This window comes from Odontesthes bonariensis, chromosome 6, assembly GCF_027942865.1.
Source record: "Odontesthes bonariensis isolate fOdoBon6 chromosome 6, fOdoBon6.hap1, whole genome shotgun sequence".
Classification (NCBI taxonomy): Eukaryota; Metazoa; Chordata; class Actinopteri; order Atheriniformes; family Atherinopsidae; genus Odontesthes; species Odontesthes bonariensis.
This window is the reverse complement of record NC_134511.1, coordinates 25,339,414-25,361,220: the sequence shown is the minus strand read 5'-3', so window position 1 is coordinate 25,361,220 and position 21,807 is coordinate 25,339,414. Positions and strand designations below refer to the sequence as shown.

The 21,807-nt window shown below is 41.4% G+C and overlaps 1 pseudogene; it reads left to right on the top strand.

Moving 5' to 3' along the window:
- Positions 1-2,294: 2,294 nt before the first annotated feature.
- LOC142383026 (uncharacterized) lies at positions 2,295-15,703 on the top strand (annotated as a pseudogene).
- Positions 15,704-21,807: the final 6,104 nt, after the last annotated feature.

Below are 21,807 nucleotides of genomic sequence, written 5' to 3'. Positions count from 1 at the left end.
ACTTAAGAACAAATCTGTTCGTAGGAACGGTTGTTGCATGAGGCCCATTGTTTTAAAGGGATATTTCTTTCCAAATTGGGGTTGTGGTCTGTTGAGTTGTTTGCATTATTCATGCAGACAGAGTTTTAAGGAAGAAATAAATCAGTATACTTTCAGATTCTTTAAAGTGCACTGACCGCTGTAGGTAAGATCGTTAGTACCAAAAAAATCCCCAATATCCCTTTTATACAGTAACACAACATAAGCAGAAATATGCAAGTTCAATCCCAATCCTGTAGAAATAATAAAAAGCATATGCATTTTTAAACCAAAATGTAACATAAGGAGTGATATTAAAAAAGAAAAGCAAAAAAAAAAAAAGCTTCAAATTAATATCAAAAGCATTGGATCACCATTTCACAATACAGAATTTCAAACATCCCATGGGCTCAGTGGTTAGAGTGGGTTGTTCAATAACCGGAAGGTTGGCGGTTCAATTCCCACTCTCGCCACTCAAAGATTGGTGAACAGTTGGAGGGGTGTCATCCACCTCCTTGCCAAGGTGCCCTTGAGCAAGGCACCTTACCCCCATGCTCCCTGGGCGCTGTGATTGGCTACCCACCACTCCAGTGTATGGCATCTGTCTGAGTGTGTGACTGTGCATTTGTGTTCAACAGGGTTACTGGATGAGTTAAAAGTGGAGGAGAAATTTTGTGTATGTACATGACAATAAATCTGATCTTAATATCAATGGTTTTTTTTACTAAATATGTCAGAGTGCCTGATCAAAAAATATTTTTGTAATTTTGAAACCTGCAATAATTGGCCTTATGAGCAAAGAGCTCATAACAAGAACAACTCTCAATAGAATGCTTTCACAGGAACAGTTTTGCAAGTTAACTCAATTAATTGAAGGTTAGAGTGATGAAGAAAGCTTTTCCAAAACAGTTAGTCTCAAGCCTTAAAATGAAAAAGAAATAAGTGCACACACAATTACCTCAAAAACAAACTAAATGTGCAAATCTGGCACAAGATTTTCACAAAAATTATGTTTAAACAACGCTGTCAGTGGAGTCTACGAACAAATGTGCCAGCAATCCAATCCGATTTTAATGGACTCATAAAGACAAAAAAAAAAGAATTTCTACTCAGAACACTGGATTGTGACTATACAAATTCTGACAATCTTTAGAATAGAAAAATACTTGATTCATCCCCCAAAGGGGGAAATTCAAATTAGTCAAGTCGCTCAAAAAAATCATAAATATTTACAATGATTGTATATTAACAACTATAATAATAAATGACTAAATAAATGAATAAATTGGAGAAGAACATGTCAGCAGTCACTGTTATAAAGCCTCCTGGCTGTGGGAACAAAGGACCTCCTGAACCTCTCAGTCCTGCAGCACAGAGAGATGAGCCTCTCACTGCAGCTGCTCCTCTGTCCTGCCAGGATGCTGTGGAAAGGATGTTTATTATTCTCCAAAACAGAATACAATTTCTGTTGCTCCACCACTGCACTGAGAGGGTCTAGCCTTCTGCCTATAACAGAACCAGCCTTTTTAACCAGTTTGTCCAGGCGCCATGGGCGTTGCACCCGTGGGAGATGGGGGTGTTTCAACACCCCCACTTTTACAGCAAGGTGATTTCATCCCCCCACATTTTCCAAAGGTAAACCCGTTTGCCCACCCTCGTAGTGCACCAACATACAAAATGGAGCCACCTCAGCCCCCTTACGCTCAAGGCCGGATTAACCAATTGGGCAATTTCCCAGGGGCCCTCGACTTCTAAGTGGCCCTGGGCAGTGAGGGCACAAGCAAAATATCTGGTTATCTCTCGCTTATTGAGCCGTTGCGCTGCATCTGTGGTCTATGCGCCGCACAGAATCTCTGCCCCTGGCTGCCTGTGACCATGAGCTGTGATTGGTCAGCCCGTATGAGGCGGGTCAAAGGTGACGCCAATCAACGTGCACTGAGCGGTTTCATGATGTCAAGCACTTGTTCACAATTAGCAAACATGGAGAAGCTAAGTGGGAGCGCGAAATGGAAATTAAAAAAAGAGAAGGACATCAGAAACAGAAAATTTAAAGTATATTCCAAAAATAGGTAACTTCTTCACTCCAGTAAATGTTACCAACTGTTCTAAGGTAGCTTCCGTCAACGAGGACAGCTCAGCTAGCCAGGATATTTCTTCACTGCTGGCGCTAGCTAATGTCCACAGCCAAGAGAGTGAAGAGGTTAGCGAAGAGCCCAAGGCATCTTCAACCGACGGCCCGAATTCTGCTGCGAGTGCGACCGTTGAGGGAAGCGGTGATGGGCCTCGAGTCTCACCGCCATCTGAGCCTGAGAGTTGCCCCTGTACCTCAACGCCTCTGCTACTCCCTGGGGATCCTGCACTGTTGGGACCGGTTACGGAGCAGCTGCGGGAAGAGGCGATCTCCCGGGGGCCTGCAGCTTTCCAGAACCGGGCTGCTAAGTATCCGGCATTGGTAAGAGAGTCCGGGCTTGGGAATTGGACACGCTCCCTCACCAACGATGTGCTTAATTGCCGTCTCCCAAACAACCAAATTGTGCCAAGGGAATGGCTTCTTTACTCGCCATCAACTGGATCAGTTTATTGCTATGCCTGCAAACTCCTGTCATCCCAAAAGCATGCATTTGTCAGCGGATTCTGTGATTGGAAATATCCAGAGAGGATTAGTGACCATGAAAAGAGTGCAGAACACAGACAAAACATACTTTCTTTATTGCACCGGTCTAAATTCACATGCAGAGTTGATGCTTCTCTTGCCCGACAGTGTGAGGCAGAACAGCAGTACTGGAAAGAAGTCCTTCGATGTGTGGTTGCCGTTATTAAATTTTTGGGAGCGAGAGGACTGCCATTTCGAGGCGACAACGAAATGCTGGGCTCCGCGCACAATGGGAACTATTTGGGACTGCTTGAACTGATCGCGGAGTTTGACCCCTTTTTAAAGGAGCACCTTGAGAAGCATGGCAATAAGGGTAGAGGTAGGCCATCTTACATTCCCTCAACTATGTGTGAAGAATTTATTTAATTAATGTGTGACAAAACTAAGCAAGTGATAGCAGAGGAAATCAGACACGGTAAATTTCTCTGTAATCATTGATTCAACACCAGATTTAGCACACATAGATCAGCTCACATTTGTTTTTCGTTTTGTCAGTGAAGATGGCAGAGCCTTGGAAAGATTCAATGGGTTTGAGCCCATCCACAGCCACACAGGTACAAGCCTATCTGAATCTGTGATTGAAATGGTGCGAGGCTTGGGGTTAGACTTGTCAAACTGTCGTGGCCAAATTTTTGATAATGCTAGCAATATGTCTGGCAAATACAGCGGCCTCCAGCCGCACTTCAAAAAACAAAACCCACTAATTCATTATACGCCGTGTGCAGTCCCTGTATACATTTTGTAGCGCATCAACACACCGCTGGAATACAGTTTTCCATAACAGCAAACATTACATTAGATACACCCTAAAATCCCTCAGCAGCACTCGATGGAGTTGCAGAGCAGGCTCTCAATGAAAATTACAGGGCAATCAGAGGTACATTAGCCAAATTAGCTTCAGACTGTGATGAGAAAACCAAACTTGATAAACTTGAAACGGTAATAATGACTATGTTGTGGGACCGGGTACTGCATAGATTTAAGGCAACAAGTGACCAACTCCAAAGGAGCGACATGGATTTAGCTACTGCTCTTGGCCTTTTGCGGTCACTGCATTCATATGTTGGCTCTCTACGAGAACAATTTGCAGCGCTGGAAGAATCCGCATGCACTATTAGTGCCACACAAAACTATAAATTTGACACTCGACGTGTGAGAAAAAGAAAGAAATTTGCAGACGAGTCTGGTGATGACAGTGAAGTAGCTTTTACTGATAGTAGTCAGAGATTTAAGGTTAAAACATATCTCATCATCGACAGACTTTGTTCGTGCCTATCCAAGCGCATAGAAGCCTACACACGTGTGTGACCTCTTTGGAGTTTTATTTGAGAGGGAGTGCAATGATTGTGATGTGCGTGAAAGAGCTGCTAAGCTGTGCCCCACTTATCCGACAGATCTAGATGGTTCCTTGTCAGACGAACTTATTCAGTTCAAGCACTTCGTGCAGAATGAGACTTCATCTGTACAGCTGCTGCAAGCTCTTGAGAGACATGAGCCCCTTTCACACTGCGACCCGCTACCTTAGCGGGTCCAAATTGCACCTTCGACCCGCGTCGAGCAATGTGAACGCTTGGCGTGTTGGTGACCCCCATGTCGCCTGAAGCCGAGTTCAGGGGGCGTTGCCTAGTGGCAGAGCGTCACACGAAACACATAAAATGCTGGGCGTGTACAATGACGTAGGCACAAGCCATGCGTCGGAGGTAGGGTTAAATACACCTTGAGGACTCGTTTTTGCAATTGTATATGCAGTTCATGGAGATGTTATTTTATGGGGTGTGGATGGTTACAACGTGGGATGCCGCCGAAGAACATATGCGGAGAATACAAGAGCACTATAGTCCCCGACATGTGGCGGTAAATAACGTCCTCTGCTCGGAGGCTGAGGAGCTCGCGGACCTCCTTGTCTCCCCAGTTGGCCATATTAAAAAATGTCTCAAACTTGATGTAGGCTAAAGCACTTTCTCTCTTTGCCATCGAACATGAACTTGTTAGTACCCTTGATTTCGAAGATATTGCACATTCAAAGTCCAGAAAAATGCCAGTGTAAGAAGTTTGCCAAATTAAATCAAGCATTTCAAATTTAAACACACACTTCCCCAATTAAAGACTTTGAGGCTTAATCTTTTTTGCTTTCAGAGAAAGATTGAATATTTCCAATGTCATCTCACTAACACACCAACATATTCTGCTCTTTTGTCTAATGTTTCACATTCCAAAATGACATTTGATGAGTTTATACAATGCATTATTTCATTGTATACTGTTTGATTGTTGGTAAATGATTTTTTAATTAATTGATGGAAAACCATGTTTTTCTCTCATTTCACTCTTCAAATCAGCAAACTAGACTTTACACCAATTTAAAAGAGGAAAAGGGAAGAATCCCTAAATTATAACTCTCAAATTTATTTTCATTATGTATGTTTTGTCTAATGAGCACATGAGCAAAGTAAAGCACAGCTTACACAGTACACAACATACACCACTTGGAGAGAATGGGTTGATTATGGGCTTCTGTGCTGACGGTCTTTCTTTTTTGTGTGGCTGTCCGTCTTCTGCCATAATGTTATTAGTTATTCATTTGTTTGTCATGACTGGTCAGAACTCTATACCTACATGTTACTGTGAGTTTATGTGATAAAATGTTTCGTACTGTACTTAAACATAAACAAAAGGGGATGCATTTGCTTCCGGTTCCATTACACAGGCAAGAGTTACGGAATGCTATTTTGATGACTTTATCAAAGTAACTCCACTAAGCAAAATCAAAATAGAGATACTATTGCAGTCCTGCAGTTGTACATAGTGTGAGCTTCAATAATCACTGGTCCTCTGTGTGGGGAGAAAAGGCATTGCAGGTTATTTTTGCACAGAGATTAAAGGCTGATTTATGGTCGCCTACAGAGAGCCCTCTCCGCCTACGGAGACCCTCCCTCTTACCCTCCCACACTGTCCACTTACACCCAGCTCCCTCAACAATGAAACAACACACTTTGCAACAAATCCTCTACATCCTACTTCCACTGGACATATCCTAACTTTCCATTCTTGGTGCCCCCAACTCCTCATACCTAAGCTTTTTCCTTTCATATGCTTCTGCTATTAACTCCTCCCAAGGAACGGTCAGCTCTATGAAATAGGCTCTCATTCTACTCCTAGACCACAAGACTTTATCAGGCCTTAGATTTGTTGAGGCTATTTCCTGGGGAACAACAACCTTATTTCCTAAATCTACCTGCATCTCAGGACCTGACTGTGTGGAAAACTGCTGACCTGAATCGAGGATGTTGTGGGCAGTGGAAGGAACACTTTGAGAATTTCCTTAATCCAGACAGCATGCTCCCCTTGGAGGAGGCAGAGTCTGAGAATGGGTGAAGACTCGCCTATAACCTTGGCAGAGGTGGCTGAGGTAGTTTAAAAGCTTCCCAGCAGTAAGGCGCTAGGGATGGACAACATTTGCTGCAAGATGTTGAAGGCTCTGAACATTGTTGGGCTGTCTTGGCTGACACGACTCTTCAGTGTAGCATGGAGGTCTGGGACAACATCCTTTGAGTGGCAGACTGCTGTGGTGGTTACCATATTTAAGAAAGGGAACCGGAGAATGTGCTCCAGCCTTAGGGGGATAACACCACTTAGTCTCCCTTGGGAAAGTGTTGGAGAGGAGGCTCCAACAGATTGTCGAAGTTACTGAGGGGGTTATGGGAGTTTGACCATCCAGTTAGGGCTATTTGGTTCTTCTACAGCCAAAGCAAAAGCTAAATCCACATTCTTGAACAAAGCCAAGCTCGTTTACAGTGCTTGTTGAATTCCACCTGGCCTGTTCCTTGTCACCAAGCCTGTTTGTGATTTTCATGGACAGGATTTAAAGTTATAGTTGGGGAGAGAAGGCTGCCTGGTTTGGTAACATCAGTTTTGTCCTTCTGCTTTTAAATATGATGTGGTTCTGTTGGCTTCTTCAAGCCATGACCTTCTGGATCAAAACAAGATGGCTGCACCATCAAAAGTTCAACACAACACAATACAAGAAAAGAGAGCAAACTGCACTCCAGCAGCAGCTGCCCCCTGAATGAATCTCTTGGGCATCCTTTTATAGAAGGAGGCGTGCCATCAGCCATGATTAATCGGAGCAGTCTTGAGGCCAGTCCAATGGGCTCTTGAAGTAGGCAGGCAGAGGGGTCAAAAGAGCCAATCCTTGCTGGGTGATGACACACTTGACTTTGCATGAAGGAGGGAGGTTGAGTGACTTCTCCAGAGGCCTAGGCCCGTAACAGATTAAATCAATGGTACTTTCAGTAATAAATGCTATTATCTACTAAGTTAATACTATTTGGGGAAAAAAAGACAAGCAATGGGAGAAAGACCATCAGTTTGTGTGCGTGTGTGTGGTCGTACTATAATGTGGAAAATAAAATGCCAACTACCAATACCTAGGCATACATAGGTGTCACGTACTGTACAATGTGGCCAAACAGAGAAGTGGCAATATAGAGATGTTAACAAGAGCAGGTTGTGAACAGAATGACAGTGGCTCTGTATGCATCCTTAGTATGTGCATGGATAAGTGCCAGTTGAAAATGAAACTCTTTACTATACAAACAAAAAAATAACATAGTTTACTTTAAACATATCAATAACCCCAAAACACACACACAAAAAGGATAGAGTAACATAAAATAATCAGGACCACGAAACCAGATGTTGAATATTGAAGATTTGCCCTCCTGGGCACACCATGACATCCATTTTGACATTACGACTCATGGTTTGTTGCTACTGTGACAGCGGGAAAACCACTACTATAAAAAAACCAATAACGAATTAATTTATTATCATTATTATCATCATGGTTTTTATATAATCATAATAATAATACTACTCAGTATTACCATGTGACATGAGAGTGACAAATTTGTATGTCCTATATAGTTAACACTATATCATTCTGATGAAATATTATCGGATATTAACACAATGTTTATTATTTGTTTAACGCCATCATTTTCTTGCTCTTTATTCCATTATACTCTATAGTTCTCATTCTCTATTACTGTTATTTTCTACTAGTATGACTCTCTGTTGTCTTACTTATTATGTAGTTGTTAAACTTGTCAGTGCACCACTGTACCTGGCATGCACTGACCTGGACCGCTTTTGGAGCAGGGGTTCCCCCACGAAGAATGGCCAGTGGGGGATAAAAGCCAGTCCACACATAAGCCATACAATACCAGCAAATTTCAATAGGAGTGACAACTAGCTCCCTCACCAGGATCTGGGTGGGTTTTTTTTCATTTAATTTTTTATTTTTTTTTAAGGAATCTGGATCAGCTATCTTCCATATGAGTCTACAGTTCCATGGCAGTCCAAAACATGTTCAAAAATGTAAAAAAAACAACAACAACAACAACAAACTGCTACTAATAACAACAACTGGCTGTAGTGCTGCTAAGGCTAGATATTGGTGCAGCTTTTAATACCATTGCATATAATTACATAGACTTGAACACTTCATTGAGTTCATGGGTACTGCTTTGGACTAGTTTAGATCATATATATATATATAAAAAAAAAACTGTAATGGACAGAAAGGGGATTTGTCTATTGTAGGTATAGTATTGTTACTGTTTTTCTTCTGTAACAGTGCTTTTCCCACATGCTCCTTTTAATCAGTATAGTTGTCAGTCTTCAGACAGGCTGATCACTGCAGTATTTGTTTGTGTCTGTGGAATAAAATAGAGATGTGATTTGCATGTGACATTGAGGGTTTTAGTGCTTCAAATGCTACCTCCCCTGAATTAGTATGCAGACAAGCTTATCTGTATGAATGTGGCTCTTCTGAGATGTTCAAACCACTGCTTTGTGTCAGGGCAAGAGGTTATGTAGAGACTAGAGCCAGCCTCATCTCGACACTTACCTGCCTCTTTTGTACTTTAGAATTAATGTGCTCAGTAGGACAGGTTTTCTTTTAATCCTAGTGAATTTATGCAACTGCTTTTTTGTCCATCTTCGCTCTGGGTTCAGAAAAGATGCTCTTAAGTGGGGGATCTCTTTTGATATCATCAGTGAATGTTATGCTCTCTGAGGGCCAATAACACCTAAAGGATATTTTGAAGCACACATGTAGATCTACAAGATGCATAATACAAAAATTTTGTATTCCTTGTTCCACTATTATCATAGAAAAATTCTTAAAACATTGTATATGCACAAATTTGTTTTAGTTGGTAAATTTTCCATCTTAAGACACCTAAAATATTTCAACTAACTATCATAGTCACAGTTTGAGTTTATTTTTTGCCTCATTTACATCACTTTTCAAAGATGAATGGCAAAATTTTCCTGAACAGCCAAGGTAATTCTGGAAGGTTCTCAAAGGCCCTTTTTACTTGACATATATGTAATATCAACAGTGTTTTGAGATTGGTGCCTATTTCGGACACATTAGGCAAGCATGAGGGAAGCAGTTTACAGCAAAATTTTAAAAAAAAAAAGAAAGAAAAAAAAGTTATTTGAAATATTGATCTCAAATCACCAATAATACACCTTTCACCCTGGTGTTAATGTATGGCAAATATGTCACAGATATTAGAAATATAACTTTGTTAGGATGATGCATATCTTTTTTTATTTTGCCAATTAAAATTTTGCATATATACTATCCACAGAATATGCAAAATTTTACCCAAAACTGCTTACAAGAAAACAAGAGAATTAAAGGTTGTAAGGCTATCTCTCTCTCTCTGGCTGTGACAGTAGTGGCACCATGGATAACAATAACACTAAGGGTGCCGCTGACACACTGCTTATTTCCAGTGTGGGACATTTGAGCTGTAAATTATGGATGAAGTAAGTAGTGAATGAATACTAACTGACATTTTATTTAGTATTTTGGGTTTTGTAATGCATTTTATTTTTGCAGCCAATACTTTTCATCTAAGTAGAAGAGTAAATGGAGGTGAACAATAATTAGATTTTCAATAAGGCAAATGCTAATCTAGCACTCTCCACCACTGGCCCTTTAGGGCCACTGCTCTGCATGTTTTAGGTGTTTCCCCTCAACAACACAAGTGATTCAAATGAAATAGCCATCTTCAACAGCTTTCCCTCCAGTGATGTGTCGTTTGAGACTGAGCCTCAGTGAGCCAGCTCCTTTACGTGAACAATGGGAGCTGGTTCATGTCTGAGAGCTGTTTTTATGTATTCAGTACAGAACAGTGTGGAAGCTGGTGTGCTTGGAAAAGATCAGCAGAAACTCTCACTTGGTGTGTTGAAAGTGTAAACAAACCAGGACCACACCATCAGGGTCAAATTCAGAGGTTAGGAGCTTGCAACAGTGGTGAAGTCTGTGGGCAGAGCAAAAAGACAGACAGGCGTTGGTATGAATGAGTGAGTGTGTATTAATGTCTTACGTATTTACATTTATGTCTTTATACCAAACTGTAAAATTACAAAAATTACAATGTTTAGTATAATTGATTCATGTGTAACCACCCATAGTAATCACAAATTTGCCATCTTGCTAAGCTTTGGAAGCCAGTTAAATCCTGTTCCGGTTCCATATTGCTCACAACTCATCCAAATCTTCTAAAAGTGAATCAAAGTGCAAACATCAACAACAGCTGATGCTTTTAATAGTCATTTGTTTTCGCAGGTTAAATATTTGATTCCATTAATATAGGATTACAAGTTGGAAAAGAGCTTATATCAGGTTGTCCTGTTTGTCTTTTCACTTTTTCTCTTATTTTCTCTCTCATGATCATATATCTATATTGATCTTAGAATTGCCTCTACTTTCAATCTGAGTTTCCCTTACAGTGTTATTCCCAGTACCTGGAAATCAGCTCTGGTTCTTCCACTGTCAAACGCTGGAGACCCTTTAGATTTAAATAACTACAGTCCTATCTCCAGATTATCAGTACTGGTTAAAGGTTTTGAATCCTTTTTTTAATGACCAACTGAAATAATCAAAATATTATATTCTTATCTAATTTACATGGTGGCGGACCTATAGCGGATATATGTCATCTTCATCCTTACTCAAATAAATGGATTTGGCACATCACACTGCATTACCATTTGTAACGGATGCAGGCTCACACACTCACCATTGCGCTTTGTATTACTCTTTAGGATGGACTTCTTTAAATGAGAGAAGAAAAATGCACATGTTGTTTTTCATTGCAAAGACATTTTTAGGTAAATTACCTACTTACCTTTCTAGCCTTGTGTCATATCACACCAGCCAGTATAATACAAACAAGACTTCTTCTAAATGATCGTTGGAATCACTCAGAGCTGGGTGACACTGCTTTCCCCCTTCTATGCTCCCTATGTATGGAATGATCTTCAAAATATCAGCTCACAAACACTCCCCTCAATATTACATACTTTTAAAAGTGTTTTAAGAACCTGCTGCATTTTATATAGTTTTAAAACTGCTTCACATTTTACTAACATTTGAAACTGTCTTTTATGTGAAACTTAGATGGTTAAATTTAGTTTTACTAAATTTAGCCCTCTTGGCCAGAAGAAGATATCTTGTATATCAGTGGAACCTTCTTGGCTAAACAAAGGAAATAAGTAAATAAATAAGCAGAGTCATCCCTTTTTGGTGATCTGTCATCTTTCCCTAAACTTTTCTCATTTACATTGTTTGAAAACCTCTTGGAAAATGAGAAAATTTGGTTGGAGAAGTTCTAAAAGATTTAGAAAAGACTGCGCTGGAACGAAAATCCAACGAAAGTCTCTCAGCTATGATGTGGGTCTGCAGCACAGAAACTCTACTTTGACTAATATAATCATATCACATTGTTTCATGGCGCCAGTTTGCTTGGCAACTCGTCGGTCGGTTGGTTTTATTGTTTGCTGTTGTTCCGTTCATCTGTGTCTGCTGTCCGAATGTTTCGGCACTACTTGTTTATGATAGCCAAACTCGTGTCGGCTGAGACGGAACTGAGCAGACACGATCTGGCGGACTGGACCGAAAATCTCCTTCCCTTGCTGGCTGATATCCCAGCTCACCTGCACCGTACACCTTGCGCCCTTCCCTGGAAGAAGCGGCGAAGAAAACGAGTGAAACGGAGCGGTGCTCTGGTAAAACTCAAGGCCTTCCTGTCGTCCAACGTGAGGGTTTTTGTTATTCCTCTGTTGTCAGATGTTCACTGTAGCTCACGAGTTCCTTGGTACGAGCTTTAGCTCCTAGCCCTCCTGCTGGTGCCTCCAAGCTGATGTTGTCTCCCGGTCCTCAAATGATCTCTACACCGCTGGGCCTGCCGCCGATGCAGAGCTACTCTTCTCCCGGTCTGAGGCTGGCGCCCAGTCTGCTGCTTCTCTCGGACCCCTGATGGCTCTTACCTTCCATGACCTGATGACGGCGCTTCCTCCTGGACATCACCGAGTGCGCAGAGGTGGCGTTGCGTACAGTAACCTCACTAAGGCCATTGAGACGTGCCGCGGCATCTACCACCGTGACTCCCCAGTTCACACTGAAGATAGCTTTGATAAATGCTTGATCGCTAGCAAATAAAACGTTCCTGTTAAATTACTTTTTCACATTTTGTGAGCTGGATTTTATGTGCCTGACGGAGACATGGATACATGCTGGTGAGTCCATAGCATTCTCAGAAATTTTCCCTCCTGGCTGTACTTTTCTTAGCTCCCCGTGGACCACTGGAAAGGGTGGTGGAGTAGCCTGTGTGTATAAATCCAGCTTCCACTGTCGGCAGATTCTATCTGTCACCTTTTCCAGTTTTGAGCTGCAGCTTTTTGAACTCAATTGCTCTCCTCCCATGTTGTTTGCAGTGATGTACCATCCTCCGAAATATAATAAGGAGTTCATACAGGATTTTGAAAATTTCCTCTCTGGTGTGATGGTTGACTATGAACATGTTTTAATGTGTTGTGAGACCAGACCTCTGGTAAATGACTTTCTATCTCTGGGTTTCTGGGCCAACACATGAAAAAGGTCACACGTTAGACCTGGTGTTGTCTCTTGGGGTGCCTTTCTATGTAGGTGAGATCTCTAGCAGCGCATTTCTGATCACCTGCCTATTTTGTTCTCTGTTACTATCCCCTGCTCTGTTGTTGAAACTCTTCCTGCTCCTCGTTGTTACCCTGTTATAAACTTGGACACCACACTGATGTCTTCCATGGCTTTCGATGAGTTTGTAAATTCATCTATGGATGAGCTTGGTTCTCTGTGCCCTGAAGACCTTGTAGCTCTTTGATTTAAAATGTACTAGCATCCTGGACTCTATCGCTCCTATTAGGAACAAATCTTCCAAGGCCCCTTTGTGGATAAATGACTCTATCCGAGCTCTCAGGCGCTCCTATAGGCGTGTTGAAAGGAGATGGAAGAAGGACAAGCTACACATATCTCTTGGAATTATGCATGACGGTTTATAGGAGTATCAGAATGCTGTAAAAGCTGCCAAAGCTGACTACCTCTCAACCCTCGTCTCAAACAACATTGACAAGCCAAACGTTTCGTTCAATGTTCTGGACTCTCTTTTAAACCCATGCGCCACTGATCCCATTGTACCATCGCTTGCTCTCTGTAATGATTTTCTGGACTTCTTTGTTGACAAAATCTCTGCTCTACAGTCAGTACAGCCTCTTGTTGCTTCTGACCCCTCCGGCCCCCCGATGTGCCCTGCAGTCTTTGACCAGTTTACACCCATACCGCTGTCTCAGCCGTTGGAGGTAGTGCAGAAACTACGCCACCATAATTTCCCCTTCAGATAGCATTCCCCTGTTTCTTTAAAAAAGTTTTTAATTCAGTGGGCTCATTCATTTTATTATTGTTTCATGCTTGTGCTCAGCCTGTTTTCCAGCTCCTTTTAAGCATGCCATAGTGCAGCCACGAATCAAAAAGCCTAGCCTTGACCCATCTATCCTCGCTATCTTTCGGCCTATCTCTGAACTTCCCTTTCTGTCAAAGGTGTTGGACAAAGTAATGGCCACCCAGCTGTTATGATTTCTGGAGAAAAATTCCAATCTTGAAAAATTCCAATCTGGTTTTAGACCTCGACATAGTACAGAATCTGCCCTTTTAATAGTGTTCAATGACCTTATTTTAACTGTTGACTCTGGGTGTGCTGCCATCATGTTTACAATGGATTTAACAGCTGTGTTTGACACGGTAGATCACAGGACCCTGCTGTCACGCCTGGAACGGTACGTTGGTATAAAGGGTGCTGCCCTCATGCTGCTCCAGTCCTACCTGACTGACAGGAGCTTCTATGTTCATTTGGGAGATTTTTCTGACCCCTCTAACTTCCGGGGTGCCTCAAGGATCTATTTTAGGCCCTTTATTATTCTCACTGTACATGTTGCCCCTTGGATCCATTCTCCGCAAACATTATGTGTCTTTTCATTGTTACGCTGATGATGCTCAGATTTATCTCTCCTTACAAATGAACTTTAATTTCTAACTTTCTAGATTAACTTGGATGAGCCTCAGCTTCCTAAACCTAAATGACAGTAACACAGAAGTCACAGTGTTTGGGCGTCATGGACTTTACAGTGACTGCATTGTGCTCTGCCCCCTTCCCTTGGTTCAAAGAACTGGTCTGTCATGAAGAGCCTTAGTATCACTCTTGACAGTGATTTTAAATTTGACAGGCAAATTGTCTCTGTAGTCAAAAGTGTATTTTTCCAGCTGCGACTTCTGGCCAGGGTACACCTTACCGCTCTCCTAGTAACCTGGAGAAGGCGATTCATGCTTTTATTTTTTCAAGACTGGATTATTGCAACTCGTTGTACGTGGGTTTAGACCAGCGCTCTCTGTGACACCTACAGCTTGTGCAAAATGCTGCTGCTCGGCTTTCAACAGGTACAAAAAAATGGGAACATATAACCCCAGTTCTGGCCTCTCCGTACTGGCTTCCTGTCCAGTTCAGAAATTATTTTTAAATCCTGATGTTTGTTTTTAAAATTTTGAACAGTTTGCCCCCCGGAGTATTTAGCTGAATTCATACACTGACGCTTTGCTTTGCAGTAGGAGGTATTGCATCACTTCCTGTTACCTTGTTTGTGGACTGTGGAATTTCTTGCTCCTCTTGGACTACTGATAATCACTTTATTTCTCCCTATAACTTACACAATTTTGCATAGTTAACTCTATAGCATACCGTTCTGTTCTAACACTCACTCCTATAGATATTTAGTCTTTATTTTTACTTTTTAGCGGTGTGTCTGGTTCTCTAGCTTAGCATAGCAACCAGTTCTCTCCCTCCATCTCCTGCTTTCACCTGCTCCATGTGTTAGATGTTTAGTTACTCCTCTGCCTCCTTTAGCGATAATGGTACATGTAACAAATGTAGTCTTTTTGTAGTTTTGTAGGCGAGGTTATCTGAATTGGAAGCTCAGCTCTGCACTGTTGAAAATCAACCGATAGTGAGCCAGGTCCCTTTAATCAGTGCAAAGGCCACCTAGCGTAGCTAGCTCCATTAGCCGCCCCCAAGCCAAACCCGAGCAGCCGGGACCCCAGGTTGGCTGGGTGACTGTCAGGAAGAGGAGGCATAGCCCTAAAGTCAAGCCCGTTGTTCACCATCGACCTGTCCACGCTTCAAATAGATTTTCCCCTCTCAGCGACACACCCGCTGAGGACAAAACCCTGGTAATTGGCAGCTCTATAGTCAGAAATGTGGCATAGAACTGCTGGCTAAGGATAAGCGTAAATAGAGTAAAATAGTTATGTATGTCACCGTTAATGACACTTAGTTTTGCCAATCAGAGGTCACTAACATTAATGTTGCATTGGTTTATAATTTTGCCAAAACAATGTGGGACTCTGTAGTTTTCTCAGGACCCCTGCCAAATCTGACCAGTGATGACATGTTTAGTCGCATGTCGTCCTACAATCGCTGGCTGTCTAGATGGTGTCCAGCAAACAACGTGGGCTACATGGATAATTGGCAATCTTTCTTGAGAAAACCTGGTCTGATGAGGAGAGACGGCATCCATCCCACTTTGGAAGGAGCGGCTCTCATTTGTAGAAATATGGACGAATTTATTAGTCACCCTAAAACATGACAACCCAGGGCTCAGAGCAGGATGCAGAGTTGTAGTCTGACACACTTCTCTGCAGCTTCCCACCTGCTGCTACCCCCCAAAACCCCCATAATGACTGTGTCTGCTCCCACACCACCCAAATTAAATAAATCAATTAACACAAAAGGAGCAAATCCTCATGTGCAAAAAAAACCCATAAAAACTTTAACCGAACCAAAACAAACTATTAAATGTGGTTTGCTGAATATTAGAGCTCTCCTTTCCAAGTCTCTGTTAGTGAATGACTTGATTTGAGATCATCATATTGATTGATGAATTGTAATGAATCAACTCCCTCTGACTGTTTAAATGTTCACATTCCTCGAATCACAGGCAGAGGAGGAGGAGTGGCAGCTATTTTCAGATCAGGGTTACTCATCAGTCCCAGACCCAAGATAAGTTTGAGCTCTTTTGAATCTCTGATTCTCAGTTTTTCCCGAAGTGCAAATCACAAAAAGAGTTTTTATCTCTGTTAGTGCTGAGTACAGATAAAGTCATTGCAGTGGGTAACTTTAATATTCATGTAGATGTTGAAAATGATAGCCTGAATATGAACTTTAATTCTATATTGGACTCTATTGGATTTTCTCAGAGTGTTCACAGACTCATTGCCTTAATCACACCCTTGATCTTGTTCTGACTTATGGCATTGAGAGTGAACAGTTAACAGTGTTCCCTCATAACCCTGTCTTATCTGACCATTTTCTGATAACCTTTGAGTTTACATTACTTGACTATACAGTTTCTGAGAAGAAATTTACATATAGAAGGTGTCTACCAGAGGATGCTGTAACCAGATTTAAAGAGTTAATTCCATCATCCTTTTTTTCACTGCCATGTGCAGATATGACAGAAGACGACTACCTAAACTTTACTCCAGCAACACTTGACTCTCTTGTTGACAGCACTATAGTTTCAATGCGTACAGCACTGGACAATGTTGCCCCTCTGAAAAGGAAGGTAATCAGTCAGAAGAGGTTGGCTCCTTGGTATAATTCACAGCTGCGTGCTTTAAAGCAAACTGCAAGAAACCTGGAGAGACAGTGGCGTTCCTCTAATTTAGAAGAGTCTTAATTAGTCTGGAAAGATAGTTTAATAACGTATCAGAAAGCCCTTCGTAAAGCTAGAACTGCTTATTATTCATCATTGATAGAAGAGAATAAGAACAATCCCAGATTTCTTTTCAGCACTGTAGCCAGACTGACAAAGAGTCCGAGCTCTGTTGAGCCAGTTATTCCTTTAACTCTCAGCAGTGATGATTTCATGAGCTTCTTTATCAATAAAATTGTTTCTATCAGAGAGAAGATTGATGGAGTCCTTCCCACTATTATCAGTGATGTATCATCAAGTACAGCAGCTTTAGAAGTATCTTTAGAACCTGATTTGTATTTAGACGGCTTCTGCCCAGTTGATCTCTCTGAGCTAATAACAGCAATAGTCTCTTCTAAAACATCAACTTGTGTTTTAGACCCAATCCCAACCAGACTGTTCAAGGAGGTTTTCCCCTTAATTGACACTTCCATATTGGATTTGATCATTCTGTCTTTGTTGACAGGATATGTGCCTCAGCCTTTTAAGGTTGCTGTAATTAAACCTTTACTTTAAAAACTTACTCTTGATTCAGAAGCGTTAGTTAATTATAGACCAGTAGCGGCTCGTGGTCTGGAAAATAGGCGGGGCAGATGATCTGCGTTATCAAAATGCAAGCTTTTATGGAGCATACGCAATAGGCCAATAGTCTATGCAACCATACGCAGGGGGGGATGTGCGCACTCGCATAAAAGTCTGCCATACAACAAACACAAAAGCCCCATGAAAATGAGCAAAGAGAAAGTTTGTGAAAGGAATTAATACTGCCTACGTTTCAATTAGAGGGAAACTTGTCGCAAAGCATTACCTAACATGGCTAATTTCATGGCACAATTCAGATGCGCCTTGCTGGACTCGTGTTTTTTTGCCTTTTCCGAAAAATGCTTCATGTCACACACACCGACAGTGCTCCAATCTAAGCTAGCAGACAAGTAACCTACTGTACATGTAAGCTGTCAACACATTGTTTACTGTCTCAACATTGCTTTGCTCATCAAGCTAAGATATTTCATTAAATCACTCCCAGTTTCCCATTTTGCAAAGACTTCGTTCACAATCACTTAAACTTTGTAAGATAGCAACTATAAAGTAAAATCTTTACCTACCACAAACGTGAATCCGGATAAAACAGCCAATATCCTTCATCAAATCTGACATAGTTATCCGTTTTATATAAGTTTGTAGGGGAATTTGGCGGCACTGAAGTTCCCACTGGCTAGATGGGCGGAGTAATATATTTCTTAAACCCTTTGAGTCCTTTCCATGTCCAGGGCAGATCATACACCTGCCACAATAGCATCTATACAGGCGCGCTAAATGTAACATGATATTATGCTACGTAGGGGCCTACAGTGATTCTGATTGGTAGAATGTGCTCGAGAGTTCTAAGAAGGGGCGGCGGGGCCGGGCTTAGCTGAGGCCAGTGGCCATAGATCTAACGTTAAGCAGCCACACTGGAGGTGGGCTATATTTCAGCGAAAATAAAAACAAATTCCACTCGCAAAGTCCATCACAAGCCACAATATGGTTTAATACGATTCCCACTGTGATTGAAGTTGAAATAAATATTTTATCTATAATTTATAATTATCTATATTTTATCTATAAAAGAAAGGTTGGGGGTGTGGAAGGCGGGGCTCTGCCCATCCTGCCCAAATACAGCGGTCGCGGCTGTTATAGACCTATATCCAATCTCCTTTTTATGTCTAAAGTTCTTGAAAAAATATTTGCAGCTCAACTTTGTGATCATTTCCACAGAAATAATCTGTTTGAAGAGTTTCAGTCAGGATTCAGAGTGCATCATAGCACAGAAACAGCACTGCTGAAAGTTACCAATGATCTCATCTTAGCCTCTGATAGCGGACTTGTGTCTGTGCTTGTCCTGTTGGATCTCAGTACTGCATTTGATACGGTCGAGCACAGTATCTTATTAAAGAGACTTGAACATGTTATTGGGATTAAAGGAACTGCCTTAGGCTGGTTTAAGTCATATTTATCTGATAAATTTCAGTTTGTTCTTGTAAATGAAGAACATTCCTCACACAGCAGAGTAAGTCATGGAGTTCCTCAGGTTTCTGTGCTTGGACCGATTCTTTTTACTTTATACATGCTTCCATTAGGTAACATTATCAGACAGTATGGCATAAATTTCCATTGCAATGCTGATGATACTCAGCTGTACTTATCTATAAAACTATCTATAGGTTTTCATTCTAACTCCTCCGAGCTTTTGATTGTTTACCTCAATCACAGGCGCTGAAGAACAAGGAAATGTGAGGAGACTGATAAAATGTGCAGAAGAAGAGTAAAGTGCTGCAGAATGAATAATCGATAATCGATTCTGCTGTTTATTAGCATTAAGAATGACTATCTACCACCTATCAAACCCTCACGTTTCATACATACTGGATACATATATATGTATACAGAGAACCGGAGTTACAAGAGCAATGGGCTACAACTGGTGGATAGATTTAGAGCAGAGCCACACTGATGGAGAGCTGAGAATCACCACCTACATCTGCCTCTGTGCACATTAAGTATTCTTAACAATTAATATCGTTTTGATTTCACAGGGCTTTGTATGTCTAAGTAAACACTGTCACTTTACTTGAAACGTCTTAGTTAACAGGCGTACATGAGGGGACGGGACGTCTGACGTCACTACATCCAACTGTTCAGGGCACGCATCAAGAAAATTCAAGATGGCTGAACCTTAGCGAGGGATGCAACTGAGCGAAGAAAGAAGGAAAAACATTCATTTTCATCAAACCTGCACAACATTTTTGCAAAAACAATGTTGCAAAATTGTCTTTTATCTGTGTTTTGTGTTCCGAGGCACCCCGACTTCAGGATTTGAAAGTTTCTCGTGCGAAGTTGAGTAACGTAACATTACAAAAGTTCAGCAAAAGTTCAATACATATACCGGTAGTTATCTTTTGTTAGACGCTGTGAATGTGTGTAATGAAGTTACATGCTACGATACTGACATATTTCCAACTGGTTTAAACTAAAGCTTACTTTGTAATTATCGGCAGTGTCGCTACTGGGCCCAGGTCGCTAACGTTACTTCGTTACTATCAACAACGTAACGTTAAGGGCTGTGGAAAGAGTCGTTCTTTGCCTTGAAAAATGTGCAGAGGACAACTTGTTTCAAATATCGGAGAAATGTTTAAATAAAAGCAGTTGCTGCATATGTGGAAGTTAATGTTTTATTAGACTTTTTTTTTGTTGAAGTATATCAACACGTGGTTCTGCAGAATTTGTGCTCCGTGTATGTGTTGCAACAGATCTTGACATGAAGCTCATTCTAACCGAGCGACCACAGTAAGTAGAAGAGCTCAAGAATATAATGCAAGAGAAGTTTAAGCCAAGGCTGCACTGTAACTTTACCCTTCAATATGAAGATCCTGATTTTGATGGACAGCTCAGTGTTCTTACGGATATTCAGGAACTCCCTGAAAAAGGAACACTGAAAGTGATGAGATCTGAAAGTGATGTATCCTCCAATGGAGCTCCGACACAGACATACTTCCACATGTACCTTTAAGACAGCGTCAGAAAAATTGGCCAGATTGTTTCCCTGTGCCAACTTTTTCTTTTGAAGTTGAGCATGTATGTGCATAGGGAAATGCTGCCTTTGAAAGTTCTGGGAAGACTTTCCCAAAAACACAATATCCTGGAAAACATGGCTGAAACAATGTACAGCTTCAAGCCATATCCACATGACAGGGAAGTGGGTATGGCTGCTGAAGCTCTAGTAGCAGCTCATCCATGCCTCCAAGAACATGGGAGTGAGTATGGATGGTATGGATGGAAGGTGGCCTTGAAGTTCAAGATGGGGAATTTTCGCACTAAGTTGGCCAGATCTGGTTGTGCAGAAGTCTCCATCAATGCAGGCAAGAGGAGCCGAACCAACCCTGAAAATGATCATCCTCATTCCAACATCAAAAGAGCCAGAAGAGCTGAGGTGAGAATGAGGCAACCTTGGAGGAAATGAGAGCACAAATCATACAAAAGACTGAAAAGACTGAGAGAGACCAGATACTGATAGAAAAGCTTATGCAGACAACCTTTGCTCTACGCCGCCAACACATTGTTCAAGGAAGTCCACGGGTTCGGGAATTCCTGAAGAACTGGCCGGCCTTGCGAATGCAGTCACAGGTAAATATATAGTAGTTAATAAAAGTTATTGATATTTAACATTTCATGTAGAAAATATCTGACAACTCCACATTGTTTTTATACCTAAATATTCATATGTGTACAGGTGTTTGCAGAGTTCCATCGCATTACAAACCAGAATCTACGCAAACGGTTTTACTGTGAACTTGACCGATACACACCAAAAGTAGTTGCACTGTATCGACAGAAGTCCTCAATGACTGGAAAGGGAGCAGAAGCACTGCGAGAGATGCTGAGAATTTATGACTTGGAGATAAGTTTATGTTCTAGTTTTCCGTGGGGACAATGCTGATCATATAATGTGTTATCATTACAGATTACATATGCCTTGATAGTCAGTCATCCTGCTGAATCATAGATAGATTACTATTTTTAACATAACTAAAGCATTACATTGTTATACCAGTGATATGGACTGGGCATGCTGGCAAAATATTTCTATAAAGATTTTTTCTTTGTTCTCAATCTAGTAAGAACATGACATCAACATGCGACACAGTCTGGCTCTTCATGCACTTCCAGTGTATCTCCGGGACGATGACACTGAATTCTTCAAAACCTGTAACGTAAGTATTGGGGTTTCAGACGAGTATCTGCCAGTCACACACAGCCTACACATCTGCAGCCAGAGCTATGCTTCACTCGCACACACACAGTGACTGATCTCTCTGTGCTTGGCTTGACTCTAGCTCACGTTGCTCTTTTCAGTACTCCTTAGGTTTTCTTCAGCGAGCCTCTATCTCTGTTTCTATGATATTTAAAGTTACTTAGGCTTCAATCTGCCTCCTCATGCTCCACTCCAGTATCATATT